This window comes from Ixodes scapularis, unplaced genomic scaffold, assembly GCF_016920785.2.
Source record: "Ixodes scapularis isolate PalLabHiFi unplaced genomic scaffold, ASM1692078v2 PGA_scaffold5__190_contigs__length_132052651, whole genome shotgun sequence".
Classification (NCBI taxonomy): domain Eukaryota; kingdom Metazoa; phylum Arthropoda; class Arachnida; order Ixodida; family Ixodidae; genus Ixodes; species Ixodes scapularis.
Genome location: NW_024609880.1, coordinates 78,505,077 through 78,514,893, shown reverse-complemented (window position 1 = coordinate 78,514,893; position 9,817 = coordinate 78,505,077).

Sequence of the window (9,817 nt, the reverse complement as noted above, 5' to 3'; positions counted from 1 at the left end):
ACCGTGGCGGCATAAAACAATGGGAGAAAAGAGTGCCGATACTCTAAAAGCGTAGCTTTATTTAGTGACACTAGGCAGGGCCATATTAAACCTTGTTATCACATTGGGTGTGCTCTCAGATCCAGCCAGCTGTCGATCATAAAACTGGTGACCATGCTTTTTGCACATACTCATATGCATGAGGGCAGGGTCAGGTAATGAAATACTTGTCCATAGAGCCCATAGTTTCTGCCAACCCGTAAGCTGAGCCCTTGGAAGGAAATTAATATGCAAAAGACGAACAACAGCTTTATTTACTGCAAATGTGCTGAAAAAGAAAAGTACAATACAACAAAGGGCAAAGTGCACCTTTTTTATATCTTCTGCATCATGAAGCCTTAGGATGATCTCGCAGAACAGGGCCGGTCTTGGTTTTCTCTCAGTCGTCATGAGAACAGTTGGCAGGTTTTCTGAGGCAATATTCATAAATCGGTCCTTTGCCTTGGCGCCAATACTAATACAAAAAGACACTGCAAAGGTATGCAAGAAAAATTATTTTCACATCTTCAGTCTACTTGAAGATGTTTGTAAACTGCTCTTTTTAAAAGAAAAGGCGAAAAAAAAATCATGACTTATTAGTTGTAACAAAATCGTAATTGATGTAAGTGGGATAAAAAAAGTAGACCGATCATGGTGCCAGACTTCACCATGACAGTACTAACGCCGCATTTATGCCAGGACTGGAGCCGCAACCGCAAAGCAGATCTGTGCGTTGGGGAACATTTTTCCCAACCGCGTCACCGAGCCAATGAGATCTCCCTGCAGGAACTTCCATTCGCTAGCAGCGCGAATGCACCATAATGGGGGTGGTCGTGGTCTTATCAGGGAACTTACTACTCCTAAAAGCATGAGCAGCATCGTTAGTAAGCAACATATTACCTGGTCTGTGAGCTTTAGGGCTGGATAGTCGTCTACGATGTTGAAGATTGTAGGGTGTATGCTGATGTACCCTCTTTGCCCGAAAAGTCCTCTCCATTGCATTTTCACCATCTCCATATACTAAGTCACTCCATTCCTTTCTCTTCTCATTGCGTCCATGTGACCGGCTATAAAATTTCAATTTTCAGTCGTGGGCGAGGATGCTTGAAGCTTCCTAAAATTAGAAGGAACGAAGTAAACCAACCTTGAACATAGTAAAAACACTCAGAGATTTCGAAAAAGAAAGGACAGGCAGACACAGTCGTAATTAACTAGCACCAGCTCGTTTTCGCCCTAAACCTCTCTTCATAAATCAACCCTTTTCCATATGTCTGTTCTCCACCTGTGGTCGAATTTTTTTGCTACATCAAAAGTATTTTTCTAATAACATTCAAGAGACAAAGAAGCCTACAAGGCCGAAATGAATAGTTTAAGGATCTCAATAATGAGAGATTACTCAGCTAGTTCAATGCCTCCTAGATCGCAAGGCCTTAGAGTTGCTGGATTCTACCCGCTCTCATAGGTCATCGCAAGGCATACTGGAAAAAGAGCTGCATTTTCATTCAGCTGGAACACGTATTCTCACCAACTGAACACGAGTTCTAGGCCAATGCTAACATAGCACTGTCCACTATATACCCTGCACTGAAATATGATAATCGAGAAAGAAAATTAAGGGATAAGGTGCTAGGCCAACTCAAAATTAAGGTGTCCTTTAAATGAAGCTATGGCAACATTTGTGTCCTGATAACAACTGTTCATGGCATGTGCATATTTATATTTACGTGACTTGTTTTTATTTTTGATTGCGGCTACTTCTGTTCCAAAATGACGATGCTATGTGGTAATACCCTATGCTTTATGTAAGGTACTATCTTAAGGCATAGTGTCTGCCATAACCAGAATTTATTAATGCGAAATTGAATGACAGTCAAGACGAGAAAATTGCACCCTAAAGACCCCAGAAAAAAAAATTCTTCTAAACAGTTTGTAAGAGACACAAGTGCCAAAAAAAAATTTGCGCAAGAACATTTTTTAGCAATATTGACGGCGCGAGATTAATTTTCTATTAATTCCATGACGCCACGGAATAATAATACACAATTTCCCCCTCAATAAGATTGCATACCATTTTTCCACCTCAACGCGATGGCCAAGGCAATCCACCTCTCCTCCCCGCACCCGAAAGAAAACAAGTGGAAAGGACGTGATTACCGACTAAATCGCGTAATCACTAACTATTTTAGCAGTGACCCATGACCTGTTATTTTTCTTTGTTTGTTGCATATTTAATATTGTTCACTTGTTACTATATTACTATCTTTATTTTATGTGTGTGCCTCTCCCCCTCTGTAATGCCTTCGGGCCTAACCTAACCTAACCTAACCTAACCTAACCTAACCTAAGGTACTTTCAATAAATAAATAAATATTGCTCTAAATTTTTTTTGTTTATTCGCGTAAAATTAATTTTTTGACACGCGTGTCCTAACCAGACCGTTTGAAAATGCTCAGAGTCCAAAGCAATGAAAATGCTCAGAGCCCAAAGCAATGAAAATGCTCAGAGCCCAAAGGAAACACAGCTATCGATAGCAAGCATAAAAAAAAAAAAAGAAATTTGAACGAAGATTACAAGAGCAGCTTTGAAGATTTCAGAACACATTTTGAAGCCACGAGCACAAGTTACACAGGGCGAAACTAAACTCCGAAGTGAGGATCTCAAAAGCAGAAGTATTACAAGACAAAACACTTCCACGCTGGGCTTTATAAACAAGTGCACCGTTAGAGCGTTCAAGTTCAATTCCAATTTGGTGATTCCCGACCATGGTTGAAACTATAAACTGTGCCGCGGAGCCGACCAGCATCGGCCGAAACATAGAGGGCCGAAAGACACTCGGAAACCCGCAGAGAAAGTAAAAATATAAAATAATGCTTCATTAAACGCGCGCGTGCACGACTTCGCGGCACCGCTCAATTTCGTCGATACGTGCTCCTACAACGTTTCGTCAACTTTGTTTTGTATTTTTCACCACGGGGATTGCATTATTGGTTTAATTTCGTTCGCCGCAAGCCTACCTCAACTAAAGCAAACTTGCCCAGTCGACTCTGATACGCCACAAATGAATTGGCGATCGCCGCTTTCAAACCGTCCGCACTACGCGCTGAAACCCTTCGCTCCGCTCGGGGACGATTTAATATTGATTGAGAACATGTTTATTTACGCATAACGGATACGACCATACCTTTCGATTAAGAGCGTAAGTGCGAAACCTTACTCTCGACGCGCGAACTCGCCCCAGGCCTCATGCGAACCGCAACGGTTTCGTCAAGCTCGCATCGCCTTGGTCGCCGACCGGGGCGATATGTGCGAAAAGACGCTTCCAATGAAACGTCGCAAGGTTGGTCGATGAAACGAACACGGGTACTTTTCGATGAACCTAAGTGGTATTAAAACGCTGCTGCGTCGACGAAACCATCTGCCGGTGTAACATCGTTTGTTTGATGAACTGATTGCCGCCGGGTCTACAGGGTGTCACAAAAGCAAATTTACACGGTCGTTTTTACCGCCAAAATAAACTAGACATCGCCGAACGCTCATTCTCCGCCCAAAGGTAGAGCTAAAGGTCACAACCAGATGCCAAAGTATCAGCCCGATCCGATAACTTAATCAAAAGTTATATGTGATTTTCTGAAAATTTCAATGGGAAAATGAAGCCCATTTTTGATAGTTTTCGGTTTCTGGTGCCATAGAGCCTACCCCATGTGTTTGAAAACTCCGTCGGCCGCCATTTTCCCATTGAAATTTTTAGAAAATCACTTATAACGTTTGATTAAGTTATCGGATCGGGCTGAAACTTTGGCATCTGGTTGTGACCTCTAGCTCAACCTTTGGGCGGAGAATGAGCGTTCGGCGGTGCATAGTTTATTTTTTGCAGCAAAAAAAGATCGTGTAAATTTTCTTTTGTGACACCCTGTAGCTTTGAAGTGCTAGGCCTTGTTTGTACGCTAACATGGACGAGTACGCGCCCGACCGCTTCAGAGAGCGAGCGCCTACCGTACAGGGTAACCCTGCGACTTTATGAAGTATGTTCTGAAATGACTATAACAGTTCTGCTGCTCTACAAGTAGCCAAAGCAATCAAAACTCACCGTCCAATCGGTTGCCACTCCGACTGCATCCGACGAGGCTTCCACCGCACCGCCACAGGTCAACTGGGTCAATCATCACCTCCAGTTCAAACTCGGGCGCGCGCGCGGCAGTCGGAGAGTAGGTAGCCTCGTTACCGGCGCCTCCGCGTCGATCGAATTCCTTTCTCATGTTTTTCACGGTCGGAAACATTCACCAAATATGGGCGTGTAGTCACAATTTCTAAATCCCGGGGCCAAAATCTTGTTTTGCCAAGGCTTCTTTCCAAAATAGCTACTCGAGTGATGCTTCGTCCACTTCATCGAAGGCTTGCGGCAGCCATTATTGACGTGGGGACTAAAGTATTCGTTAAGGGATCAACTCCAGCGGGAGCAACGAAATGCCCGTGGGACGAACTGCTCGAGTTACCGCTTCTAAAAAGGGGGCACTAGGGTCGCGGGGATGAAAGATGGCGATTGGTCCCTTTGCGCTCCCTTTTTTTTTTTTAAGAGTGCTTTTCGGAATTCACCACCGACATCTGCTTTGTTAAGGGCATGAATAATGCCGCAGCTGACGCACTCTCCAGAGTTGGGGTCAACCTGTGCTCCACGGAACGACCTGCAGTTCGTTACGAACAGCTGGCGGAGGCACAACGAGGCGACTTCGAACTACAGTGCCTACGGACAACGTCAACGACATTAGTCTTTGAAGACATACGCATGCCCGACTGTGACGACACAGTTGCATGCGAAGTTTCAACAGGGCGTCCCCACCCCTTCGTACCAGCAGACTTGCGAGAAGCAGTTTTAGGCTGCCTGCACTCCTTGTCCCATCCCGGGATACGAGCAACCCAGAAACTGATAGTTTTGCGGTTTATATGGCCTCGTATCAACGCCGACGTGAGGTCCTGGGCCAAAACTTGCGTCCAGTGCCAACGCTCGAAAGTTCACCGGCACACCAAGCCGCCCTTGGGAACTTTTAGCACACCGGACACTCGCTTCGCCTACATTCACGTTGATACCGTGGGACCACTTCCTCCATCACAACAAAACCGTTATCTTCTGACCTGCGTCGATCGCTTCACGGGGTGGCCCGAAGCGGCACTAATAAAAGATTTCACCGCAACAACCGTCGCTCGAACACTGATTGAAATGCGAATTAGTCGCTTTGGTGTCCCACAGACGATCACAACGGACAAAGGACGTCAGTTCGAAACGACTTTATTTCAAACTCTCTCCCACTTCCTTGGAGTTCAACACATTCATACGACGTACTACCATCCAACCTCCAACGGCATGATAGAGCGCTTTCATCGTCAGTTGAAAGCCTCCATCGAAGCGCAAACCAACAGCTCGGCATGGACAAATACTCTTTCACTCGTCTTGTGAATCAGAGCAGCCTTCAAATCAGACATCAATTGCAGTGCAGGTGGATTCTTTTACGGCACGTCACTCCGCTTGTCTGGTGAATTTGTTTCTTCCTCAGCCAACATCTCACAGGAAACAGCAGAAAGCTACGTCCAGCCGCTGCGAATACTAATGAAAGACATTGAGCCCACCTGCCCAAGGCCGCCCTCCACGAGACACTTTATTTAGCCGTGACCGCGACAAAAATACGCACGTGTTCGTCCGGTACGATTTCGTGAAGAAGCCATTGCAGCCCCCGTTCGACGGCCCTTATTTAATACTTCGTCGAGACAACATGAACATGACGCTCGACGTCAACGGTCGAGAAGAAGTAGTCTTTCAGGACAGAGTCAAGCCAGCCCATTTAGGACCCGATTTCTACTCATCCGGAACCACGCGCCTTCCAAAGCCACCTCGCGCCAAGTTCCAGACGAACACCAGCCTGCACACGCACCCCCTCGAAGCCAGGAACGCTCGCCAGCCCGCTTTCTCGCTAGGGGGGGGGGGTATTTGTAGCGGCAGCTAGCGGCAGCGATCCAACGCTTGAACGGCGCCAAGCTCACGGGACTGGCACGAGCTAAGGATACGAGGTGCCTGGACCACGAGCTGCACGGAATCTGGAATTCGGCGAAGGGCCCCTCGACTAGCTAGTCAAAGGGAGAGTGTAGATATAGGAAATAAATATGTAGAGTGTGATTTACCGAGCCTCCACTCCTACACACTTTAAGAGGCAGTTAGAGCACACATTTACTTGGTTTTACTACTTCTCATCTACACGAATATTACCGTCTTAGGAGCTAAAAAAGCCGGTTGCAGATTCAAATATTTTCCCCAGTACTTACCAATAGCTAAGAGGCCTTTTCGGTTAAGCCTCAGACAACAAAATACACAATTGCAAAAATAGGCATGATAAAATTTATATACCTGCTCAAATTCACATACACGCCTAAATTCATACTCGCACATCAATTCCGACACATTCCTAAATTGCGCTTTTTTTTAAGCCAGATATCTGTGAAAAGAAATATCAAGATTTGTAAACTTAGTGACTAAAACATGCTGTATTTAAGAAATCGGTGAAACCTTATGTTGAACATCTGAATGAATAGCGTTGGCGAGTGCGCTAGTTGGTAGTTCATTTTGACTGAGAGCAAACAGCACAGAGACACGGCCAGCACCATGTTTGTCTTCCGTCTTCTACCCTGTCCGTGTCCCTGCGCTTTTAGTTGCCCGTCATCTGGATAAAAAAACTAGCATTTCTGGAATTTGTAGTAACAGGAATGGGGAAGTTTAAAGAAGCAAGAAGAGTGGGGATATCTATTGAATCATAGATAAACCTATGCAAACATTTTATATCTCGAGATTCCTTCTCTGAATAAAACTGCGTAATTGTGTTTTCAAACATAAATTTTTTTAATAGCAGTTTCTACCAAAATATCTGTTGTAGGTTAGTGGTATAAATCGTTTTCGTAGGCGTTCAATTTTTCAACTCGTTGAGAAAGAGACGGAGTTCCATGGCCACAGATGCAAATTCAAGTTTGGAGTGCACACGATTACAATATAGTCGTAAGAAAGAAAATGCTGACTGCTAAAATATCTAGTTAAGCGAGAAATCATTTTAATCGTGTGTAGTTGACTGAATAAAAATGAACTCTCTATGAAAACAAAATAATAGGTAATCATCCACAAGAACCCCTAAATATCGTGCTGATGTGCTCCGACTAACAATTTCATATTCTAGAGTACATCCAAAAGGCGAGCAGTTTATATTACACGGGATGCTAAAAGGTGCCATTTCTTAAAAGTATTGGCATGACTGCTGAAGCTCTGTGGCACTAGTATTACCAAATAAAAAAAAAACGCATGCATGATTTTTTTTTTGCGAACTTTATTTTAATTTGCATCTCAGAGCACAGCCACTCATTCGGCTGTCGATTTCTGGTTTACATAGAAGAAACATACAGGTGTTGTGTGATCTGGATGTTAGCAAATTATAAATAATACCCAAGAAATATATTGCATTATATGTTTTTTTTATCTCTCAGTCTTTGTCTAAAGTTGATGAATCGCCTGCGGTACTAAGTGAAAAATCGGTGAAACGTTTATCGGATGGCACCCTTCCGGCTCATCAGAATGCAGAAATCGATGTCACAATATCGCGTTTAAAGATTATAAAAAAAATAATTCTGGTTAAAAGGATAACGTCAAAGCAACAATGAAGTTTTTTTCCTTTTTTTTATTTTAGAGGAAGGCGTTTGATTTTAGCACGATGCCTTCAGCAACGAACCGAGGAGGTTTATTATATCCCACGCAAAGACCCTAGCGACGTAAAACAAAAACGACACATTATTTTTCGCGAGCATACTGCTGGATATTCATTCATACGTGGCCGCCCAAACAACTGAGTGGTCGATGCCATGGTTGATAGAGCTGGCGCTTGTGTTTTATATTGGCTACGCATCACCCGCTACATCATCTGCATCATCACGATCAGTCGCGGAGCGCTCCGTCTTTCCCAGGGAGATCTTCCTTGGGTACTACGATGCTGTTTTTATTTGTTTTTTACACCGTGCTCCCCACGACCTCTTTGGCATAAAATAGAATTAAAAAGAAAAACACGGGCAAAAGCTTCAGTGGCTTTTTGACATATTTTTGTTTTGTTTAAAATTGATTGATTAACGTATACTAAATGCAAAAACGACGGTGTTTTATTGGGTTCGCGTTTCTCTTGTATTTAACAAAGCGTCTTTGGAATAATATGTGCTCGGTGTGCTATTATAAAGAGCGGTCGCTCCTATATTGAAAACTATATTTATTTTATCGACGTTGTGGACTCGCAGTCACCATGATAGCTCGCAAACGCTACAGCGCGCACATGTTTATCCGAGCTCTCATCTTATATTTTAAGCAGACAACCACTAAAATGCCCAAAGGGTTACCTTTTTTGATATATCATTTCTTTTGTTGATATTTCCACATGAAACCTAATATTAACGGCCTCCGCTCTCGGATAATGTTACAAAATAAAACAGTACTCTTATTTTGCGAGATACGCTAGGGTCTGGGGCCGACGTAGGCAAGTTCGCTCCTCACAAAATTTTAAAACCTATCTTTAAAAACTTATGATAGTATTAGAAGGTAAAATTACTAGCCATACAACTACTGCATGAAACATCTCGATACATATTATATACAGTATCAATTGCGGTTAACAATACTTGAATGTAAAAATTCTTAGTGGATGGGCTAACATCAAGGTTGGTTGATTATCCATTCTAAATAAAGGTTCCTTCCATTAAGATACAATACTTTTTAATATATATTTTATAAACGCATATCATATATGGTCCTCAATTTCCTGTCGTATAAAAAATCAACCGCGAGTTTTCTGCAAGTCATTCCTTCAGGAGTGAATTAATTTAGCATATCTCATCGGTTATGTAAGTTGAAATTTCTCAATAGTTGTCAATTATACATAATATCAAAATTAGCACTAGCAATGGAGATTAAGATAATACAGTTTTATTATCTCGCATAAAAAAAACGAACAATTTGTACTATGTACAACCCGTAGAGACGGATGTGCTTGTGACAAAGCAATCATGTTCCGTATAAGTGTTTCATTGCCGATTTGATGTTTAACTGAGAACGTACGGTGGCGGTCATTCCAGTCGCCGCTCCCGACTCACCTTGGCTAGTTCAAGATTGGCCTTTGTCTACCTCGTGTCCTCCCCTCCGGTACCTCCTTACACTTCATCCCTTCGTCTATTGTTGCCGGCATACGGGCAGCTAAAGCCGAGGGAAAACCAACCGCCGATGGGGCCATCGGCCGTACCGGGATGTTTGCTTGATTGGTAGAAGTACCTCGCTCTTTCGTCATGAAATGTTTTTTATCCACCGGCTTAGCAGGTAGTTATTTCAAAGGAATGTGAGCGAAAACACTCAGTCGCACTGGCCTCTTTCCGAGGACTACTGCATTTCGTGACGTGCGTGGAAATAGAGGAAAAGCCTAGACAGCCGAAGTTCTCGGCAAATCTTTTTTCTCCCCAGGGTAACCTCTGGCTGGAGGCTTTAGATACATGAGTTTTCTGGATGTGGGCGGGGATTGGTTGGACAAGGCAGCATGTGACTCGGGGAATTGGACCCAGAGATGATATTGCAGGATCCTTTTTCCCGTTTCTTCTCTGGGAGTCGTAATGAGTCTTTCGATGACTAATCTCCGCCCCGAAGCGATATAAAGATAGGGATCCGAGTGATGGAAAGGAAAGGGTAGCGAGAAAGAAAAAAAAGAGAAAGAAAGGAAGTGTTGAAGGTGTCGCAAAGGTTCTA